General features: G+C 44.3%; 1 protein-coding gene and 1 pseudogene across 2 annotated transcripts in view; both read left to right on the top strand.

The window, feature by feature from the left end:
* The window catches only part of LOC124035798 (protein FAM189A1-like), a 145,917-nt gene that overhangs the window by 76,031 nt on the left and 45,945 nt on the right, over positions 1–23,941 (top strand). The window lies entirely within an intron of this gene.
* LOC124035799 lies at positions 20,530–22,349 on the top strand (annotated as a pseudogene).

Genomic DNA, 23,941 nt, shown 5'->3' with positions numbered 1-23,941 from the left:
ACCCATTTAGCATCGTTCACACCCTCTTAAGCTTTACCCATCTCTTTAAAGATACGAATGTGAGGCCTAGGAGTATGGTTGATCCAAGCGTTCTGTCCTAACAACAGCAGTCAAGCACCCAAGCTAACTGGCTAACGTTGGCTAGCTACTTCCAGATACAAATGAGAGAACAGCTCACTCTGACAATTTTACTCGCCCTAGCAGAGCTGGTTAGGCTGTTTTTATGTTATCCAGAGCGTTGGTGACTACAACTGTGCTGCTGGCAACAATTTACACTTTTTTGCCAATGTTTACTGGCACCGGCCATATTCAACGGGTATTGAACATTCGTAAATTCGTCAGTTATTCTGTGCTCTGGCACTTGGAGTAGATAGACTTAGCTAGTAAATTTGCTCTTGCTATCAACAGCTGTCACAGTAACATAGTGGAGTCTTTCGTTAAGACATGTAGCTAGCTAGCTAAATAATGAACCATAATCCCAACTCATGACGTTACTACTGTCATGTCTTTACTATCATTAAACTGAAGACTTCGTTTTATCAAAGATTCTCTGTAATTAGTTACTCGATTAAACTGAATAATCATGTAACTGTAATTAACTAGGAAGTTGGAGCACCAAGGAAAGTATTCAGATTACAAAGTTATAATTTCCCAATATAACCTTTCAGATATTTTCATATCTGATCAATAGTCTTCTGATTAATTATTTATTTATTTTACATCACGATAGTCTCATTCCACACGCTGTAAATTGTTGGTTATCTGCACGAACCCAGAACTTCACTATGAGTCATCCATACATACATCACTTGTCTTAAATAATTTATTTATTACTAACTAAGTAATTCACAGAAATGCATAAACAAACAGTAAATATGGTTACATGAAATGATAGGATGTGCCCTAGTGGGCTGAACCGGCATGGCGGCTTGTTAGACAACGGGGCAATGGGGGGGTCGACTAAGAAGTCACTACAGAGTTAATTATAACAATTAAAATGCTAATCCTTTACACATGAACGCTCACTCTTTCGGGAACAATTGCAATCAATATATATATTTACGCTCAGTGTGTCGTCTTGATCGATGGTGAAAAGTATTTATTTTGTAGAATTGTCCATCTCTCTCCCTCTCTCTCTCTCTCTCTGTCTTGGTTAGAGGGGATAGTTCAATGTGACATTCGTTATAGAATGGATGTTTCGGCGGTTGTCGTTCTTCGCGTTCAATTATGCCGAATTCCTAGCTGCAGACTAGTAATCAATATCAAAGACTTGTTCTTATTATGTCGGTATCGATCGTCTAAGAGTTTAACCACGTAGTATGGTTAAAATAATCTACAACCTTTATCCATCTTGTAATTGAGGTAAGCTTGGTCTGACGATAATTTCTCAAAGTTGGGTTTTATTCGAAATGGCATAAAAGGGTTGTCCCAGGACGTCTGACCCTAACTGGGCTCAGGGGCGGTCCTCTGATTTAGTTCAAATCCAATTGGGAATTGTATTTTTCTTCATTAAACAGTCCACAATCATATTACACCATTATACAAACAGTATCATACTCACTCATTCATCTTATACAACAATTAGATGTAATCCTCATATCTGAGGCTATTATATAAACAGTGTTATGGTAATGTGGCCACATCGTCTCTCTTGAGCTTCCCAAGTTGTGACAAACGCACCAGTTCTGCTGATTCTTCACCGATCTTTTACACTTTCTCTGGAACATGACATTTGTTCATACCTCAAGTTCTGTGAGGTGGAAGGATTTCCTTTGTCCTCTGTGAAAGTTTACCCTATCTCTAATACTGTGTGGCCATGAGGCAGGGTCTTCTGAGGAATTTACGACTTCTGACCACAGCAGTCTGGTTGTAGAAGCAGAGAGCGGGGGATGGTGCTCGCTGTACTCAACAAGGGTAATGTCATGACACTACCCTGCATGAATCTGCAGGTAGCTAACCAACCAAGTCCAATGTTAGCTAGCTAACATTAGGCTATAACCAGCAAAGCAAATGGCTCTGAGATACGGAAAATATTACTACACAGATCATACACGGAATGTTAGCTAGCTGACCTAACAACAGCAGTCAAGCACCGAAGCTAACATTGGCTAGGTTGCTAGCTACTTCCAGATACAAACGTCTGACCATTTTACTCACCCTAGGAGAGCTGGTTAGGCTGTTTTTATGGTATCCAGAGCGTTGGTGACTGAAACTGTGCTGCTGACAACAATTTACACTTTTTTGCCAACGTTTACTGACACCGGCCATATTCAACGGATGTTGAGCGTTCGTAAATTCGTCAGTTATTCTGCGCTCTGGTACACTCAGACGAGAGTGCTCTGAAATTGGAGTAGATGGCCAGAGTGTATTTACCAGCTACATCTTTCAACGGTTGTCATGGTGACATCATGAACATTCTATTGAAATGGTTACTTGCATAGTGGAGTCTTTTGATTAGCTAGCTAGCAAATAAGAAACCATAATCCCAACTCATGACATTACTACCCTGCATGGAACTGTAGGTAGCTAACCAACCAGGTTCAATGTTAGCTAGTTAACATTAAGTTATAACTAGCAAAGCAAATGGCTCTGAGATACGAATAATATTACTACACAGATCATACACGTAACGTTAGCTAGCGAGCCAGCCAACTAATATTAGCTAGCTAGCTAACAGTATACTTTAACTTGAAATGAAAATGACTTTCTGACAAAATTAGGAATGTGTAATATCTGAAAATGTAGCTAACTGGACTATCTTACCCCTATTACCTACACATACTGACCAGCTCAAATAGACAGAAGTGTGCTACATGGCAGACCAATCCGAACTCTACTCTCGGCATGTCCAGCCCATTCATTATCTCAGCCAATCATGGGTAGCGGGAAGGTTGCTTTTTCTGTGGGTAAACCAACTAAGCTCATAATTTAACAATTTTATTCCTATTTACAGATGGCATACAAGTTTGTTATTAAGTTATAACTAGCAATTTTGATTTAATAAAATGTTTACGTTCAAATGGCTCTCCTGTGAAGTAGTGACACGCGACATATGCCTTGTTTCATGAAACGAGTCACATTTGAGATCTCTTTGCCACTTTTTTTGTACTGCTTCTTATGGCTTTAAATGAATAGGGAGAGATGAAATGAACAGACCTGAATTCTATTAATCTGAGCCTAAAGTCTTTTAGGAAAGATTGAGCTTTTTCTCTCTGGGTGCTGGTCTATGACTATAACACTAGCATGATCTTTGTGGGATTTAAAGCTAAGTTTATACTCTGTCCAGTAGCTGTTCTAGCTGTTGCCATATGCCAGCGTCATCTCTCCCTCTCTCTTGTAGAAAGTGGCATGTGACTAATATGCCACCCTGGACACTCTCTCTCTCTCAGCCCTGGCATCTCTGTGCCATCTGTGGGGGGTCTGGCTACTGAACCAAGGAGCCATATGGAGGTCTAAGAGGACTTCAGCATAAATAATTCAACAATGAAAATGAAATATTTGTTTGTATTGCTGTATAAGTAATAATAAATAGCTGTTGTGTATGGCTCTCTCTTGGTGTGTGAGTGGAATAGGGGCGGCCGAGGCCCACTTAAAATGCTGGGCTGAAAACGTTATTAAATTCAACCAAACTGCTTATAAAATATTTAGCTAGCAGTTGGACCAAGCAGTGAGTTGCTGGAAGCAGTGAGTTGCTCACTGAGATTGAGAGCATGTAGAGATGCTTGTAGGCTACTCACAGACTGCATTTAATAAACATGTTTCAATATGAGATAATATTTTATAGAAACTGTTCAATGCCTTTTTTCATTCATTTATTGTTTATTGAGTCATTTCTTGAGTCTGTTCCCATTACTACATGTTAGGTTAGCTCAGTGTTTCACAAACTTGGTCCTCGGGACCCCAAGGGGTGCACGTTTTGGTTTTTGCCCTAACAATACCCAGCTGATTCAAAGATTGATGATTTGTAGTGCTGTGCAGTGCTAGGGCAAAACCAAAACGTGAACCCCTTGGGGTCCTGAGGACCGAGTTTAGGAAACCCTGGGTCAGCTCCTCTTATCAATACTGATGTGAATCTGACATGTTTTGACTGTTGCTGTGGAGAGATGCAGGCAGTGTTTTGACTGTTGCTGTGGAGAGATGCAGGCAGTGTTTTGACTGTTGCTGTGGAGAGATGCAGGCAGTGTTTTGACTGTGATGGCTCTGTTGATGGATTATAATGTTACTCTCCAGTGGAAGATAGCAGCTCGTTTTTGACTTATCAGCACAAACATACAGAGTCTCTGGCTGCTACTCAATATCTCAAGTGGCTGTTGGTTTTGCAAAGGACTGAAAATGTCAAAGCCCTTTCAAACGAGCTATGCATCAATTGCAGACATTTATTCAAGATATGAGACGAGTCCATTAATTGTTCAATTGCCTGGATGCTTAATGTATGTTGGTTTATTTAATTATTTAACTCGTTAAGGATAAATCTGTGTGTCTCCTGTGTTCGTCCAGTCCTCAAAAGTCACAAGGTGTCACGCCTTCTCACGTTCCCCCTCTCTGCGGCACGAGGGCGCCAGGCGGGCCATCATTACCCACACCTGTCACGATATTTTACGCGCATCAGCACAATATTGGACTCACCTGGACTCCTTCACTTTGTTGATTGCCCCCTCTATATCTGTCTGTTCCTCAGTTTGTTCCCGGTGTCAGCATTAATGTTGTTATGTTTTTCATGTACAGATGCTTTCCTGTCTTGTTTCATGTCTGTTTATTAATTGCATGTTCACTCCCTGTACTTGCTTCTCATCTCCAAACGTCTGTCCTCACACAAGGCCTACATTTGTACTGACACTTTAGTGTATAGAGGCATTGACCGGGACGGCTACAATACCCATAATTATTATCAATGATAGCACCTTTTTAGCAGGCTATTTAGAACCTAAAAGCATTCTTCGGCTTTCCCCATAGGAGAACACTTTGAAGAACCCTTTTTAGTTCTAGGTAGAACCCTTTTGGTTCCAGGTAGAACTTTGGATTCCATGTAGGACCCTTTCCACGGAGGGTTCTATATGGAACCCAAAATTATTCTAAGTGGAACCAAAAAGGGTTCTTACTAGAACCAAACAGTGTTCACCTATTGGGACAGCCAAAGAACCCTTTTGGAATACTTTTTCTCGTGAAGGATGTTAATTTGATCACCCTGTTGCAGGAGAACTTTCCTGCAGTGCAGGAAATGTCAAATGTGCAGTGTATTTGAGGTTTAAAAAGGCTTCTGATGTTTGTAATTTCCATTTTGAGATTTCAGTCTTGATTTTCCCTCACAAAATACTTATGAACCCGCACAAAAATGTCCATGAATTATAATCCACATAATAATTCACATTTCCTGTTGCTGCATGATTCATTTCCTGCTGTAGCAAACTGGTTCACATTAAGATCCTACATCTGTAGGGGGGATACTGTACAGAGACCTTAAGAAAACATAGGAGCCCGGCCTGAAATTACAGAATGGCCTTTTCCATCTGTCGTCTTTAATGTTGCATTCATTAACCTTTCAGGAGACAGAGAGAGCAGAGCTCCATGCGTGTCTCACCTGTGATCTGAGGGGATTCTCCTTGCTCCACTGCTCTGCTCTGCTCACTCCGGGGTTGGAGAGTCATGTCAGGATATTAACACACCCACCACTCATCTCTCCCACAGCCACCTTTACCTTCACCTCCACCCCAATATCCCATTCACATCACTGGTGCCAGAGCCACAGCTATAGCTACGACCTTTGGTTATGGATACACACACCTGGTTTTCACTCCTACACAAATAGAGGATTGCTTCCTTATGGTACGATAACTCCCCTCTCACCCTAAGGGAAATCACTGATTTCATTTATAATTTCAAAATATTGAAAGCCATTTTTGGACTTTTGGCCAAGACTGTCTCAGGACCTGGATGAATCTTTAATGGTGCTGAGTGTACAGAAAGAGGAGTTAACAGTAGTGTGTAGTAGTACAACCACTGTGTGTTAGGCAGCGTGTGGAGTGAGCCGTCCCAGGAGGGGTGTCTCTGTACTGCATGGTGCAGCTCACTCACACAGTTCCAGGGCCTGGGTATACTCTGCTCTACTCTGTTCTGCTGGACTGGGCTCCCTCTCTGCATCCCTGTCTCTCTGACTCACCTTCAGCCTGTTGAATATGAGGAAGCAGTCAGTCAGTACATACCACTGGCCCTCTCTCTGCTCTGTCTTTCGGTCTGCCTGGGGTTTTCCCTGGGCTTTTTACTCAATGGAAACTCCCGTTTAATGTCTCTTTCACTGACATGAATACAGAGGGAGAAAGTGAGAGAGAGTTGTTTCTGTAGCAGCATCTGAAAACACCAGCGGCAACCACTTCGTCCCCGGTCGCCAAGGCAACCCAGAGGCATGAAGTCGAGAGTGTTTACAACGCAGATTCTCGCTCCAGCCGGCCATTCCGACATCTCTCGCAACCTCTTATCTGGACAAAACAAGTAGTCGACATTACATTATTGAAGTATAGTGCTGTTTATGCAAAGTCAAATCCAGTCTTGGTATGACACTAACCGCAGAGGCTCCTCCAGTCCTAGCCCTACACCCGTGTTGACAGGAGGCTTAGAGAAGAGCACAGTGGATGTGGTGTGATTTATTAAGGTGCTGTCTGTAGAGACCTCCTGATAGAGGGTGGGTGTAAATCTCTGAGCCTCAGCTCAGGGCATAGCAGGCCTGCCTCCTCCATCTTCTCCTGTTTAAGGCTGTATGCTGATGTTCCCTTATCAAACCGTGACAGAGCTGGCTGTGTGATCATGGGGGTAGCAGCTGGCCCTTTTAACTGTCTCCCACCTGCCCCACCCTGCCCCTACCATCCTGCACCACACAGCACGCATCACACCCCAGGGCCTTCTATTACCGATCACATCATCTAATAACCATAGCAACAGGACGGCAGCAACATGGAAGTCATTTATAAGAAGTGCTAAGTAATAGCCCACTGTCCCTCACTATTCATACATACTGGTAAGGCCAGTGATGGAGGCTTGAACACCACATCTAAAAGATGTCAATATAATTTTTTCAAAAATTAAATTAAACATGGCCCCCAAATAAGTCATGCTGTGCTTTATTTGACTTTGGAGTGTATGTTCCTTGTTGACCAGGTTTGGGATATTTAATTACTTGATTTATATTGACTTCAAGTGACTAATTCCCATCATTATACTAAAGAGCCAGTGAGTGTGCCCTGGCACTGTTCCCACTGAGTCACAGAGTTGAGGAGGCCAAGGCCCAGGCTGCATAGAGGCCTAAGTACACACATTAATCTGCTAATTATGGTTAAAATGAGCCAATTAGAAGCTTGAGCTTTCAGCTCTGTCACTAATGAGTCAGCGGGGTTGTCTCTCTTTGAGCTGCTGCCCCCCAACCCCCCTCCAGCACCACTCTCAAAACCATGAAGTCATTCAATCATTTAGTTCAAACGGGATGAAAAATCATATGAGGGAACTGTTAGTCTTGAACGTTCCACCAATATGAACACTGAGGTTTTTATTCTGGATTTTTCACCAGTGGATTGTTTATATTAGGCCACTCTATTGTGGCTGTGTTGTACAGGGTGGGGTGGTGACACCAGGCTCCAGGCTATAGGAGGGCTATACAGTTACATTACAATACCCCTCCATGTGGCTTAGCATGACCAGTAAGGAGGCATCACAGTGGGATGACCTTGTTCTCCTGTCTGTCTGTCTGTCTGTCTGTCTGTCTGTCTGTCTGTCTGTCTGTCTGTCTGTCTGTCTGTCTGTCTGTCTGTCTGTCTGTCTGTCTGTCTGTCTGTCTGTCTGTCTGTCTGTCTGTCTGTCTGTCTGTCTGTCTGTCTGTCTGTCTGTCTGTCTGTCTGTCTGTCTGTCTGTCTGTCTGTCTGTCTGTCTGTCTGTCTGTCTGTCTGTCTGGATGTTTTCAGGCTACAACACGTTGTTCCTTGTGGGCCACTGCCTGTCAGTTGGAATGTTTTGAAGAGGTTGACTCATACTGATTCATCATAAATCATTTTGATTAACACCAATGCACTGATCAACACGTCTGGTGGATCAGACACTTCCTATCTCAGTCTTAGTGGCGTCAGTGTACGTATCCATCCTTATTCCATGAAGTGAGTACAGTAACATATCCATTTTGAAACGGTGCAACAGGCGTGGGTGTCCGGTAATCGACCTCCATCCCTGTGTGTGAAGCAGAAAGCCAGTGATCTGATTTGGCACCAGTGAAGTGTGCTTGGATGAATGCATGCAGGATGCGTCAGGAACAAAGTCTTTATCTTAGTGGGAACAGACTTCTTAACGCTAACAAACAGCAACTCCCTGAGATAATCACCCAGACACCCACACACTGAACCGCTGCCATCTGGGAGCCCAGCACTAAACTGCTCTCAGTTAAACTTCTCATTACACGCACACACGCACACACGCATACACACGCGCACACTGAAATGGATACACACCCCTTTATCATGCACCTGCTGTAGTCCTTGTCAAATATGAATTATGTAAATTTGACAAACGGTCCGCCAGATTGCCGGCTTATTGTTATATTTCTTTATTATGAGTAAATAAATATTTCCTATGCGTGTGTACAGCAAATCAGTCCCAGCCTTTGTGATCAGTCGGCCTGGTGTTATTGTGCTGTGGTTTTGAGAGAAGGCTTAGCCTCTCCTGTGTTACTCCCAGTGAGAGCTCAGACGATAGCCAGCCAGAGAGAGAACAGATAAATACAACGAGGGGAAATCTGCTGACAAATCTTTCCCTCTGGTGGGTTTTGAGGGAGCTCGTGTTGAGAGCCAGATATTATCCACAACAATAAAGGACCAGCGGCAGGATCCCACCATTCACACCACTGAATACAGATTCATCAGTGGATTCTGGATCTGCAGCCGGGAGTGTTATTATTCACCCCTCACCATACTGCCTGCCAGGCTTCCTGGACAGAAGTGTTCCATCATCATTCAGCCCTGCAGACCTCCTCGCCTCTCCTGTCTGTCTGCCTGCTGCTGTTGTGTCACCTGTCATTGCCCTGGCAGCGTGATGACAGGATGCTTGCTTCTTACTCTGTAGAAGACATGGTTTTCCTCTGAGAAACCTAGGCCTTAAGGTGTCTCCGTACTAGGTTTGATTTGCTCCTCATAATATATGGACCAACTGTTTCGACTGGGAGGCATACGGTAAGCTTTACTGTGGCCCTGCGGCCATACACGCACATGCACACACACACATGCACACACACCATTTAGATCCACGCTGTAGTCTGGCTCTTAACCAAACAGTGTTATGTGTTGGCATCCATGTCCCGTCGCTGAACCTCCCATCGTGTAGAAAACCTACCTAAGAAAATGACTCCCATTCAAACAGCAAAGCCTCTTCAGAAGTAAATGAAGTTTCGATCAACACATTGACACTGTAGCCCAAACCAAGGAGATTGTTCTGGGAAAATAAAACTAATTTACTTGCATGTCTACCCTCAATATTTTCAATTCCTTATCAAGTTTAACACCATGTGGGAATTGTCCCGCACCAGTCAATCTCTGTGTGTAAACTGATTTCTTCAGAAATTCTCCTTTAGTAAATATGGTATCCCAACTAGGTAAAATTCATCATTAAAGAATATAATCTAAATGTGATGGAATAGGAGTATTCTCTCCAACACAGTACAGGAGGGATAGACAACTATATTCTCAGCAGCACACTCCTCTTTTAGGCACTCATCAAATTAATTGGAGAGTGAAATGAAACTCCAAGGTCTATGGATCCTCAAGTCAAACGTTTCATCCTTCACTTGTCACAGCTAGGTATTACCCATCAATTAGCAGGAGATCCCTACAGTACAGAACCATACATGGTGAACTGTCTGCTCCACATTGGAGGGAGGAGGTATTGGATGAACTGTAGCCGTAAGTCCCTGCTCTGTGATAATGATGTGTTGCTGCTTGGTGCTCTCTCTCTCTTTTCCCCTCAATTTCTCTCTCTCTCTCTCTCTCTCTCTCTCTCTCTCTCTCTCTCTCTCTCTCTCTCTCTCTCTCTCTCTCTATGTGTGTGCTTTCTTGATCTTTATGTGTGTGTGTGTGTCTGTCTGGATGGAGGTGCTGAGCCCGGCGCTGGGAGGTCTAACAGGACAGGACCTGATGGGGATCTGACTAATCTAGCCTGGATGCTACTGATTAGAGGGGCTATAGCTGAGGCTAGCTCAGGGAAGAGGTGGGAAGGGGAGCCTGACAGCTCTGATTGTTGCCAAGCCATTTAAGGCCTCTAATCAGTCGACTCAGTGGTCACTCAGAATACAGTGCAGCACGTCATTCATGATTAGCCTCCATTTTCTATTGTGAAGGGCAGGCAAATTCAGGTGATTCACGCTGGAGTCAACCTCTAGATCGCCCTTGTGATTAGCAACATGTTCTCCTCAGCTGTCTTTGAAATCCTCACGAATAAAGAGGAAAAACACATTTGGCTCTCAGGACACACTGCTATCTTACTAAGGACTGAAATTGTGTTTGGGTAGAACGATTTCACTGCATTCCTTTTCAGTAGGGTACAAAAAAGGACCATTTAAAGCATGTGTAAGTGGAATATATAGATGCTCATGAATTCAAACCACTCATAATGGAGTTTCACTAGCATGGCGTGTCAGTTATTGTTCTCGACTATGACTGATATATGATTAAATTGAATATCGTGATATTTGACATTGATGATGTATTGTGATGTAGACTGTCCTCTGTTTGAACTTTACAAATACAAACTGTGCAGTTTTATCAATTTGTCTGGAACAATGTGTTGAAAATGAAGTCTGGATGAATTAATTAAGACTTTTTTTTGCCACACAAAGATGATTTAATAAGAATGGACTATAATATCGTAAATAAGCACAGTTAGGAATGATCTAGTCATTAACAGGACCAAATGATTAGATCGGATATGGTGACATTTGGAGTAACATATCATAGATATCATATCACATATCATATGTAACATATCATATCATATCTCCCCTATTATTCACAATGGAACATTCTCCCACTTCCTGTTCATATTTGTGCCATTTCAAGATAAAGTCCTGGTTTCAGCAAACCGGGGGACAGTTTTTGTCAACAACATAGTTGTGTGTTTTGGGAAAACAGAGGTATTTCATGCCAAGCTTACGAGCTCAGGTTGTTTAGTTAAATGAACAAGCCATGCTAGCAGCGTGCAGTAAGGGTTCGCTAGGCTACAGATGTAGGATCGTAATTTCATCACCCTGTTGCAGGAGACATTATTTGAGGTTTAAAAATGCTTCTGAAGTTTGTCATTTTCACTTTGAAATGGCAGACTTGATTTTCCCTTTAGAAAAATATCAAACCCTACAAATATGCCCATGAATTATAATCCACATAATAATTAAAATTTCCTGTTGCTGCAGGATTATTTTCCTGCTGCAGCAAACTGGATCAAATTAAGATCCTACGTCTGTAGCTGTAATAGTGGCTAGCACAGATCCAACATTTCACACATGACTGGACTGAGGCTGTAGGTTGCTTACTGTCACTGGCTGGACAAGTAGGGATGAATAAACAGTGTATCAGCCTGCCAAAAAAGTGTTTTAGAGTTAATTAATTTACTTCAGTAGCCAACTTTTGCAGGGCAACCCTCCAACTCTCTCGTTAGGGCAGAGCTGAGATGACAATGTTGTGAGGAGTCATGTGCCCAGGGATTCTGCTTCCCCTATTATTGGTTATAAAGGACTGAAGTGTTGGGAGTGGAGTCAGTGGAGTCTTAACTAAAGAAAGACCTGTATTGATTAGACTGGCACCAAATCATGTGTCTGTTACTGTATAGAGGGAGACCCAGCCCCAGTTTCAGCCTCTAACCCAGCTGTTCATTACTAAGCTGGCTTGTCTCTGGAGATGGGCTTAGGGGCACAGTGGCAGAATCCAAGATGCCAATCACATGATGAATTGACATCCACAGCACCCAGGGAACAGTGGGTTAACTGCCTTGCTCAGGGGCAGAAAGACAGACTTTTACCTTGTCAGCTCGGGGATTTGATCTAGCAATCTTTCGGTTACTGGCCCAATGCTCTAACCACTAGGCTACCTGCCGCCCCGTTTGAACTGTCTTGGCTTTCACTTGGTACTGTAGCATAGATATGAATGACATCACATTCAATGCCTTCAGGATGATCGGGCCCATGTTTGTTGTCTTGAATAGACCGTATAATGCTATTGAGCAGTAAGAAAATACAACACACCCCATGAGGATGGGATACTACTAGCTGGGAGCAACCAAAGCGATCAGGTTTTGCTGTTGCCCTTTTTCTCTTGGGCCTGCTACTGTACAAATGCAGTCAAATTGATGTCATGCTCGCTTTGACATTTCTCAACATTCATTCTGGCTGTGAATGAATGTTGAGAAATTTTCCTGACCATGTGAGCTGACCAGGACTAGGGGCCTGGAGTTTTTCCTGATTAAGTCACATAGTCACGAAAAAAACTCCTACTCCCTCTTATTTTATGGGTCTGATTTCACATCCTTCTTAGCCTTTCTATCCATCCCCATTACCGTTGCTAAGCCGAGTAAAACAGATCACTATTTAGTCTATCGAGTTGGATGTCAGTTGAACTGTACAGTAGATTCCCTCAGCTCCATGCCCAAAATATTGCTTTCTCACCAGTGCCCCGTGTCAGAGGAGTGAAGTGAGGCCTGTGCAGAAATGACCCGGATCTAAACATTTATCTTTATGTCAATGGCTGTGTGTACACTGGGGGGGATAGAGAAGCCCTTCACTTATGCAGGCTATATTCTGCCTTCGTGCCTCGGCTCCATGAGTCGCTTTGTAGTTATTTATTTTATCCCCAGATCATTTTAAATAAACCAGGGTGCCTTTAAAGGGTCTGGTTACAGAACATCCATTTAACCTTCACTAATGGCTAATCTAGTGGTTCCATATGAAACCTCCATATGAAAACTCCATGTGAAACCTCCATGTGAAACCTCCACGTGAAACCTCCATGTGAAAACTCCATGTGAAACCTCCATGTGAAATCTCCATATGAAACCTCCATGTGAAATCTCCATGTGAAACCTCCATGTGAAATCTCCATATGAAACCTCCATGTGAAACCTCCATATGAAACCTCCATGTGAAACCTCCATATGAAAACTCCATGTGAAACCTCCATATGAAACCTCCATATGAAACCTCCATGTGAAACCTCCATATGAAAACTCCATGCGAAACCTCCATATTAAAACTCCATGTGAAACCTCCATATGAAACCTCCATATGAAACCTCCATATGAAACCTCCATGTGAAAACTCTATGTGGAAACTCCATGTGAAACCTCAATATGAAATCTCCATATGAAACCTCCATGTGAAACCTCCATATGAAAACTCCATGTGAAACCTCCATATGAAATCTCCATGTGAAACCTCCATGTGAAACCTCCATATGAAACCTCCATATGAAACCTCCATATGAAACCTCCATATGAAACCTCCATGTGAAACCTCCATGTGAAACCTCCATGTGAAAACTCCATGTGAAACCTCCATGTGAAACCTCCATATGAAAACTCCATGTGAAACCTCCATGTGAAACCTCCATATGAAACCTCCATATGAAACCTCCATGTGAAACCTCTGCGGAGAAGCATTTGGTTGGCAGATGGCAACTCTCTGGAACACGTGGAGAGGTTCTTTCTTTGTGTTTATATGTGTATGTGTGTATGTGCAAATCCCACACATGCCCTTAGGGTTCCCATATAAATGTGTTTAGTCAAACTAAACTTATTTATAGACAACTGGTTGTATCAACTTGACAGCTACTTGACAACAACTTGTGGCAGTTTGAATCTTGATGGGTATGTGGGAGAATTGGTTGTGGCGGGTTGGTATATCTATCCCCTGCTTCTTGGTGTGGTGTATGTATTTGGTGTAGTTTGTATGTATGGTTGGGTATTGGTGTGTGTGTGTGTGTGTGTGTGGGGGGGGGTGCAGTTGTGAGCATGATGTGCGTGCCAACTGTAACTGCTACACACTCCTAAACACAGCTCTTCCAGGGTCTAACAAGACAATCTAATTAGAGCCTTCTGGATGTGTGTCATAACATTCTATTCTGGTCTTTTAAACACGTTTAGTTGAGAGGAAAATGGTACATCTATCATGTGGGCAACGTATAAGATGCATGGAATAGTTCAAATGAAAGGCTCTTTGTTTCCACAAATTAAAGCTGGTTACTGTATTGAGCAGCTATTTCTGGCTGTGTGAGGCATTTGTATTCTGTCATGATGTATATCATACACACTTCTTTCACACACTGTTCTGTTTACCCACAGAGACTCTTCCTGCTTATCTTCATTGTCCGTATAATGAGAAAGCTCGCCTATTTACCACGAGGGTATGCATTTGCATTCTCCCACGTTGTGCATTAGTACAGTCAGTTGTATTAATTGAAGCTAACAAAGTCAATTGGACACGGCTAGAGGAGCAGTGCATTTCAGGGGAATCATTGAGTGTATTGGAATGGTGTTAATGATGATGCTGCTGCCTGTCATTTCCAGTAATTAGGGCGCTGTGGGCTCTCCAGGTTTTATATAGCCCTGCCTGCCTGACTGTCAGGAATAAGACACACACACACACACACACACACACACACACACACACACACACACACACACACACACACACACACACACACACACACACACACACACACACACACACACACACACACACACACACACACACACACACACACACACACTGCTTCCCTAATTTCACAGCCCCATATCTGTCTGGAAGTGTGTTTATGTCCTCCCTCTCCTCTCCTCTCTCTCCGCATCCTCCTCAGAGTACTGTTATTTTTTGCCTTGACCCAGATGTGTAGACTTTAGCAGGAGATGTAGCTGTGGTGTCGTGGAGACGGGCCCCAGAGGACTGTCTGTCAGGATGTGCTATAGCAACAGAGAGAGAGGTGGTCCGTCCTGATCAACAGAGCGTCAGGTTGAAGGCACAAGGCTAAGGGGAATTGCTTTACAGAGAGAAGAAGTGGAGAAAACGTATCACAATGTGGCCATGGGAGATATACACTGAGTGTGTAAAACATTAGGAACACCTTCCTCATATTGGGTCGCACCCCTTTTGCCCTCAGAACAGCCTCAATTCGTCAGGGCATGGACTCTACAAGGTGTCGAAAGCATTTCAAGGGATGCTGGGCCATGTTGACTCCAATGCTTCCCACAGTTGTGTCAAGTTGTCTGGATGTCCTTTGGGTGGTGGACCATTCTTGATACACACGGGGAACTGTTGAGCGTGAAAAACCCATCAGTGTTACAGTTCATGACAAACTCAAACCGGTGTGCCTGGCACCTACTAACAAACCCAGTTCAATTAGCACTGAAATATTTTGTCTTGCCCATTCACCCTCTGAATGGCACACATACACAATCCATGTCTCAATTGTCTCAAGGCTTAAAAATCCCCCTTTAACCTTTCTCCTCCCCTTCATCTATACTGACTGAAGTGGATTTAACAAGTGACATAAATAAGGGATTATATCTTTCACCTGGATTCACCTGGTCAGTCATGGAAAGAGCAGGTGTTCCTAATATTTTGTACACTCAGTGTATACTCCTGTCATGTTTTGTCTTATATTGTCTTGTCATTTTGCTTTTCCTTCTGTTCGTTTTCCCCCTGCTGGTCTTTTTAGGTTCGTTCCCCTTTTTCTCTCTCCCTCCCTCTCTCTCTTCTCTCTATCGTTCCGTTCCTGCTCCCAGCTGTTCCTATTCCCCTAATCAATCATTTAGTCTTCCCACACCTGTTCCCTATCTTTTCCCCTGATTAGAGTCCCTATTTCTCCCCTTGTTTTCCGTTTCTGCCCTGTCGGATCCTTGTATATTGTTCACCGTGCTGTGTCTTTGTATCGCCCTGTCGTGTCGTGTTTCCCTCAGATGCTGCGTGGTGAGCAGGTGTCTGAGTCTGCTACGGTCAAGTGCCTTCCCGAGGCAACCTGCAGTTTATTATCGAGTCTCCAGTCAGTTCTCGTGATTACGAGTGGAATTGTTTTTTATGCTTTATTTACCGCTCCGATTTGTCTAGGAGTATTGCTATTTCCTTTAACTGGATTAAAGACTCTGTTTTCGCCAAGTCGCTTTTGGGTCCTCATTCACCTGCATAACAACTCCTATTTGGGTCTATTTCCTCTTGTCTCGAAAATCTCAGAGCCAATGACACGCTCCGTGCCTCAGTTATGTGTTAACGCACAGCCTCAGATGTCAGTTCACTCTTACTCAGAAACAACAAGGCTTCACAGATCCTGCAAAACCTCCCATTCAGAGTCAACGGGCTCAGGACAGGCTCTGATTCCATTGCGATAAACATGTCCCCACAGATGTGTCATGGGCCAGGAAGAATATTGATGTCCCCCCCAGTGAAGCAGCAGGGTACCAGAGACAGGAGAGAGGGGTTGATGTTGGGAAGGAAGGGGGGAGGCAGTAGAGGTGAGTAATTAGTTTGTGGCTCTGTGATCATTGGCCTGGAACTGACACTGTGGTACTCCTCACCGTTCCCTGACCCCTACAGAGAGCAAGCAGCTGCAGAATGAGCCCACAGGAAGTGACATCATATCACCGTCTGAGCAGTCTGCCTGGCTCTCTCAGCCCAGCCCACTGGCCCACAGTTCAACTACCATTTCCAATGTTGGGGGAGAATAAACCATAAAAGCCCGTATAGACTGATGTAGGTGGTGTTGTCTTTGTTACAGTGTTGCTGGACATGATGCTTTATAAGCTGGGGCTGTGCCCAGTCTGCTTTGATGAGGCCGACAGATGAGACTATAAGTGCCTATTAGTTCAGATTGTGTGTGTGTGTGTGCGTGTGTGCGTGTGCGTGAGTGTGTGTGTGTGTGTGTGTGTGTGTGTGTGTGTGTGTGTGTGTGTGTGTGTGTGTGTGTGTGTGTGTGTGTGTGTGTGTGTGTGTGTGTGTGTGTGTGTGTGTGTGTGTGTGTGTGTGTGTGTGTGTGTGTGTGTGTGTGTGTGTGTGTGTGTGTGTGTGTGATCTGCTTCACCCAACAGTTACTCTGCAGCCTCATAGCAGAGGGGAGTAGTCAAAATCCCATACAGTTTGCCTACACTGAAAAAATGAAGGTTCTTAATGGCATCTAGGGTTCTTCATAATTCTAAAAGGTTCTTGAAATGTATGGAAGCCTGCAGATGTGTCCCTTTCATAGCACACAGAAAATTGGCCAGTGTTATCTAGTGTTGATTTTTCAGTGTACAATTTTTTGTGTTAATTTAGGAGTTAAATTAACACTTGTAAAGAGTTAAATAAACACTCATTGGTGTATTATCTCAGTGTTTGTGTTAATAACCAGAGATGAACCAAAGCCACGCCCATCATTATCATATTTCCCAGCATTCTCTATTGCAGGTTTGTTTCAATATCTATGTTTTTGCATGTACATTGATAAATTAATCTTATGCTACTCAAATATAAATAACGTACATTTTTCTAAACTATTTCAATCTGTTACTTGGACTTATTGCATCCACTACTGAAATGGTTGTGCCAGGGTTGAAACATTTCTGGGGGGATTCTAGCTGGAATTTGTATGGTTCTTCAAGGAACCATCCCATTTAAGGTTCTTCAGATAACCTAAAATGCTTCCCCTATGGCAGGGGTGTCAAACTCATTCCAAGGAGGGCATAGTGTCTGCTGGTTTTTGGTTTTTCCTTTCAATTAAGACCTAGACAACCAGGTGAGGGGAGTTCCTGACTAATCAGTGCCCTTAATTCATCAATCAAGTGCAAGGGAGGAGCAAAAACCTGCAGACACTCGGCCCTGGAATGAGTTTGACAAGTGCCCTATGGCATCACTCTGAAGAACCTTTTTTTACCACCTCCAGCAAGGCTACATTATCAGTCACAGGTTCGAGTAGGTGACACCAGGGGAACGGGCTCTTGCTTTTCAGACACTGACAAACAGCTCTGCACACAGATTCCAGCTCTGTTTGTTTGCTGAGTCAGAGTCCCAGGCAGGAGAGTAAGGTAACTCAGCTGAGACATTTGAAAGGACTGCAGTTTCTGTTTTGCCTGCCTGCTATCCCTGGCCCTCAACCAAACTGCCATCACAGGGCCTCCCCCCCTCTCTCTCTGCCCCCCCCCCTCTCTCTCTCCCCCTCACCCTTGACTGGATATTACTAATGAACTCTTCTCCCAGTAGAATATGCTACAGCTGACCTCAAAAAACAAAGACGTGTAAACAATGTGGCTCTTGCTGTTGTTGCAGAGCTCTGAGAGAGAGAGAGAGAGAGAGAGAGAGAGAGAGAGAGAGAGAGAGAGAGAGAGAGAGAGAGAGAGAGAGAGAGAGAGAGACAGAGAGAGAGAGAGAGAGAGAGAGAGAGAGAGAGAGAGAGAGAGAGAGAGAGAGAGAGAGAGAGAGAGAGAGAGAGAGAGAGAGAGAGAGAGAGAGAGAGAGAGAGAGAGAGAGAGAGAGAGAGAGAGAGAGAGAGAGAGAGAGAGACAGGGTGAGAGAGTTTAGGACAGAATATCCTGTTGCTTCGCTCAGAAAGACTCAAGGACATCTCTGTCTCAATTCAATTCAAAAGGGCTTTATTGACATAGGAAACATGTTTACATTACCAAAGGAAGTGGAATAGATAATAAACAACACAAGTGAAATAAACGATCAGAAAACCCTCTCTCTCTCTCTCTCTCTCTCTCTCTCTCTCTCTCTCTCTCTCTCTCTCTCTCTCTCTCTCTCTCTCTCCTCTCTCTCTCTCTCTCTCCCCCAGTCTCCCAACCCCCCGCTCTCCTCTACTGTCTCTCTATCTCCCCTCCCTTTCTATCACGTACAGTACACACTCTGTGCATCAAAAACACAGGGACGAGAGAGAGAACAAGAGATGAGGGGCACTTGGTGCAGGATAATGTACGGAGCAGTGTTTTCTCCAGCTCTCTCTCGCTCTCTCTGAGATAGATAAGGCTGATGAATGATGTCCTCCCCTAGAGCCCTCCAGGGCAGGGGCTGTGGATCCATATTCATTAGAATATGAATTAGCCTCCTTATCTGATGGTTTATTGGCGAGGCTGTGATGATCCGTGCTGCCATAGCAATTCTCAGCCATAGAATATTATCCTGCTATTGTTACCCGCCAGTGTTTTGCTCTCCAAAGAGGGGAGCCGATCTGTTCACCAACATCGTCTGACTGTGCCCTTCAGACTGAACCAGAGGTGTCTCTGACTGGAGGAGATGGTATGGACACAAACACAAGTAGTAGCACCAATAGGCCTCTCGCTGCCTTTCTCTGTACTGAAGCAGCAGTTTGAAATAGTCAACCCTTTTCACTGGTGCGTTGGGATCACACTCATTGTCTCGCAAGGACATGACTTCTGGCTCTCCTCTTGAGTTTCTTGCAGTCTCTCTCACTCTCTCGCCCCCTCTCTCTTGCCCCCTCTCTCTCTCTCTCACTCTCTCGCCCCCTCTCTCTCGCCCCTCTCTCTCTCTCTCTCTCTCTCTCTCTCTCTCTCTCTCTCTCTCTCTCTCTCTCTCTCTCTCTCTCTCTCTCTCTCCTCTCCTCCCTCCCTCCCTCCCTCCCCCCCCTCCCTCCCTCCCTCCCTCCCCTGTCAACAGAGGTTTGTACCTGCAGGGAGACGGAGCCATTACAGCCCAAACTCATTACGTCGTCCTCAGAGGTGGCCTGGGCTGGGCCTCCTTGTTTTAGCTGAGGTCAGGAACTGATTAAATGTTGAAAAACGGAGGCTAATCACATGGTGACCCCCCTGGGCTGTGTTGTGGCCCTCATTTCGCTTCAAACAATGGATCTTTAGTGCGGCTCAGACGATGTGCTCCTCCTATGGGCCAGTTACCCTGGGCAGTCAACATAGCAGATACCACACTACTCTACTACCCTGTCTCCACTGCTGTGTGTCTGTCTGTGGACACATCACCTGGGCTGCTCCTCTCTGGCCCTACGTTCGTTATCTCTCTAATGCTTTCCAGTTAGCTCTGTTCCATTCTATTCTATTCTAAGATTCATTGAACATTTGTGGATATGGATTGATAGAACAAGTGTTGATTAATGCCACAATTGACCTCTATTCTGCTGTGACCTCTGGTTCACCCCTCCCGACTGTGTGGTAGCAGGGCACGGTGTTACTGTTAGAAACATACTGTGGGAGGGGAACATATGAGAGGGGGTGAAATGTGCAGTCCGATCAGGTGCCATTATAGCTCAATGAAGTCTGATCCTATAGAGCACATATGTCAGAGTCAAGGCCCGCGGGCCACATCCGGCCCGCGAGAAGGTTTTTTACGGCCCCTGGGATGATCTTGATTTATTATTAGAACCGGCCCGCAGACCGCAGCAAGCCGGCAGCCCGCAGATCTTTTACACGCACCAATACTACATTTCCCACAATGCAACGGTGACGCACCGAGCAGTAGGCTGCTTCATTTCAATATTTATTGGCACAGCAGTTGTCAGCATCACAGTAAAATTAACTTTCAGATACCCATCAAAAATGGCAAAACGGAAGGTGGACACTGAGAACCGGGGTTTCAAACAAGGTGGGAGTCGGAGTATTTGTTCACGGAGGTAGCTGGAAAACCTGTGTGTCTTCTGTGTGGAGAAAGTGTGGCGGTACTGAAAGAGTATAATCTGAGACGACATTATGAAACGAAACACGCGGACAACAACAAGAATATGGACATGGAACAAAGGCTACAAAAGGCAGAGGAATTAAAACGAGGCCTCAAATCTCGACAGGCTCTGTTCAAAAAAGCCAAATCACAAGGCCAGGCTGCTGTCAAGGCCAGTTTTATTTTGGCAGAAGAGATCGCTAAATCAGCCCGGCCATTTACGGAGGGGGATTTCATCAAAAACTGCATGATTAAAGTTTGTGACGAAGTTTGCCCAGAAAAAAGGCAACTCTTTTTAAATGTGAGTCTGAGCAGAAACACCATTGACGAGAGAGTAGACCAGTTGTCCATCAATCTAAAAGAGCAGCTTGTGAAAAAGGGAAAAGATTTCATTGCATATTCCTTGGCTGTGGATGAGAGCACCGACATTTCTGACATTGCCCAGTTGTCAATTTTCATCCGCGGAGTGGACTCCAGCCTAAGCGTGACAGAGGAGTTTTTGGCTTTACGTCCTATGCATGGCACAACTACGGGGCATGATTTGTATGGAGAGGTGTCAAGATGTGTAAATGAGATGGAGCTGCCTTGGGAAAAACTCGTGGGTTTGACAACCGACGGAGCACCTGCGATGTGTGGACACAGGAGCGGACTGGTGGCGAAGATACGGGAAAAGATGCAAGAGGAAAACGCGACAGGTGAGCTGACAGCTTATCATTGTATCATACACCAGGAAGCGCTGTGCGGTAAAGCCTTGAAAATGGAGCATGTAATGAGCATCATCACGCGCACAGTTAACTTTATCAGAGCCAAAGGTTTGAATCACCGCCAGTTCAAGGCATTTCTGACGGAGTTAGAAACGGAGCATGGTGATTTGCCTTATCACACAGAGGTGCGATGGCTAAGCCAGGGAAAGGTGCTTCAAAGATGTTTCGAGCTTCGTGAGGAGATTTGTCTGTTCTTGGACAGCAAAGGGAAAGACACAACACAACTCCGAGACTAAATGTTTCTGTGTGAAATGGCTTTTCTGTGTGACATTACGAGTCATCTGAATGCAATGAACTTGCAGCTGCAGGGTCGGGATCGTGTCATCTCTGATATGTACAGTACAGTGAAGGCATTTAAAACCAAACTGACTCTGTGGGAGACGCAGATGCGGAAAGAAAATTTGAGCCACTTTCCCAGCTGCCAGACCATGAAAGAGAAGCTCTCTACCAGTGCGTTCCCGAGCGCACAGTTGGCTGATAAAATAGGTATGCTTGCCGCTGACTTTCGACGCCGATTTGCTGACTTTGAAGCACAAAAAAGCAGGTTGGAACTGCTCGGTAACCCATTTGCTGTTGACGTGGAAAGCTCACCACCAAACCTCCAAATGGAGTTGATTGACCTCCAATGCAATGATGCACTGAGGGCAAAATATGCGGCAGTGGGTGCTGCGGAGTTCGCCCGTTTCCTCCCCGACACAATGCCCCAGCTGCGCATCCAGGCTGCTCAAACGTTGTCTATGTTTGGCAGCACATACCTGTGTGAACAACTGTTTTCTTTGATGAACTTGAACAAAACATCACACAGAAGTCGACTTACTGCTGAACACCTCCACTCAATTCTGAGGATTTCCTCAGCTCAGAGCCTTACCCCGAACATTGATGAACTTGTGGAAAAGATGGGACACCACCAAGTATCACCCTCAACCTCAAACAAGTGAACATTACTGTGCAATCACATATTTAGAGTTTTTACTCAGTTCAAGTTTAAAAGTTAAAGTTTAATATTTGTTTTCACTGCATGTTACTTCTCCTTAAACAAAGTGTTGTTTTTGATTAATAGATTTTTGCACTTTATTTTATTGTATTTCAATCCAATTATATTTTTAAAATATTTCAGTTGAGTGGATGATAGAAAATTGCTATTATTGTTTTTTTCTTTGAAGTAAATTTAGCCCACTTTTGCTAAAATAGAAAATATAGGCTACTGATGGTGCCTTGAATACCGGTTTCTTTAATTTAATGTTCATGTTATGGGGATTTTTATATAAAGGAAATTTGTCTTTTGTGTCTGTTGAAAATTAAAGATTACTGACAGAGCCATAAGAAAATATTGCTTTATTTATCTGATCATATTGGAATATATTTGTTAGGTTTTCAGTAGGTTCAATTAGGTTCACTAGACTATATGCGTCATTTAAAAAATTTTCAATGAACATTCGAACAGTCCGGCCCTCGGCTTGTAGCTAAATTTTTTATTTGGCCCTCCGTCCATTTGACTTTGACACCCCTGCTATAGAGGGTGTTTGGCTGATGTGTTTCTCCACATACTGTCCTCCCTGAGACCTCTTATCAGGCCTAGCAGATATGCAGACTGGCAGACGGGTCACTCTGAATTCACGCTGCCTCCCTGATGGACGAGGTCGCCGTCTCACGACAGAGAAAGATTTTTCACTCCCAGTCGACTCTGATACATCTCAGTTACTGGGACCCTCATCAGGGCCCACAGCCTCTCCAGGTAATGAAGGAACGTGTAAGTGATCTCCTATTCACATGGTTGAAACATGATGAGGGTCTGTGGAATCCATTATGCCTGGTTCAGATTGACTCCCAGTCAGTCAGTTCTCCATGGTCAGTCAGCCTGCCTGCCTGCCTGTTGATGGTTTGTAACAACACCACCAGGGTTTGTTTGTGTGATCATATTCATGGTGATGGAGTACAAACATGCGCTGTGGTGCACGGCCACCCGGGGTAACTCAATATGGCTGTGGGCATGCATATCTTACAGCCAGGGAGGGCTGGGAGGTGGAGGGCTGGGAGGTGGAGGGCTGGGAGGGGAGGCCGGACGGAAAGGGTTGCTCCCTCCCTGTTTTGCCCTGTGATATTGCAACCAGCTGCTGTCGCCCTGGGCTTCCTGCTAACCAGACTGCAATAAATCCATCCTTAACCCTCAGTCTCCACTATTTGTCAAGTCAACAGGGGTGATAGCGCAGAAACGGTGGAAAGAAAATATGAAAAATACACAATGTTTTCTTTGCCTGATTAAAGACTCTGTAGTGCGTGCTGCGAATGTTGCTTTTCTTGCCCTCCGGGGTTATTATAATACAAACCCACTATACTCCGCTATGTTAGTTGTTCTCCAAACAGACAACCCTAAAGAGGAAAAATGGAGTGTGAAGTTAGTTATGTACAGAGTGAGTTGGAAAATCAAAGTGTGTCTGGCTGAGAGGTGAAGGCACTGCTGGACAGAGTTTAGCAGCCCTGCAGAGACACACAGAATAGATGTGTTGGCAGCAAACACAATCACAAGGCT

Source organism: Oncorhynchus gorbuscha, linkage group LG05 (genome assembly GCF_021184085.1).
Source record: "Oncorhynchus gorbuscha isolate QuinsamMale2020 ecotype Even-year linkage group LG05, OgorEven_v1.0, whole genome shotgun sequence".
NCBI classification, from domain to species: Eukaryota; Metazoa; Chordata; class Actinopteri; order Salmoniformes; family Salmonidae; genus Oncorhynchus; species Oncorhynchus gorbuscha.
This window is presented reverse-complemented; position numbering and strand designations above follow the sequence as displayed.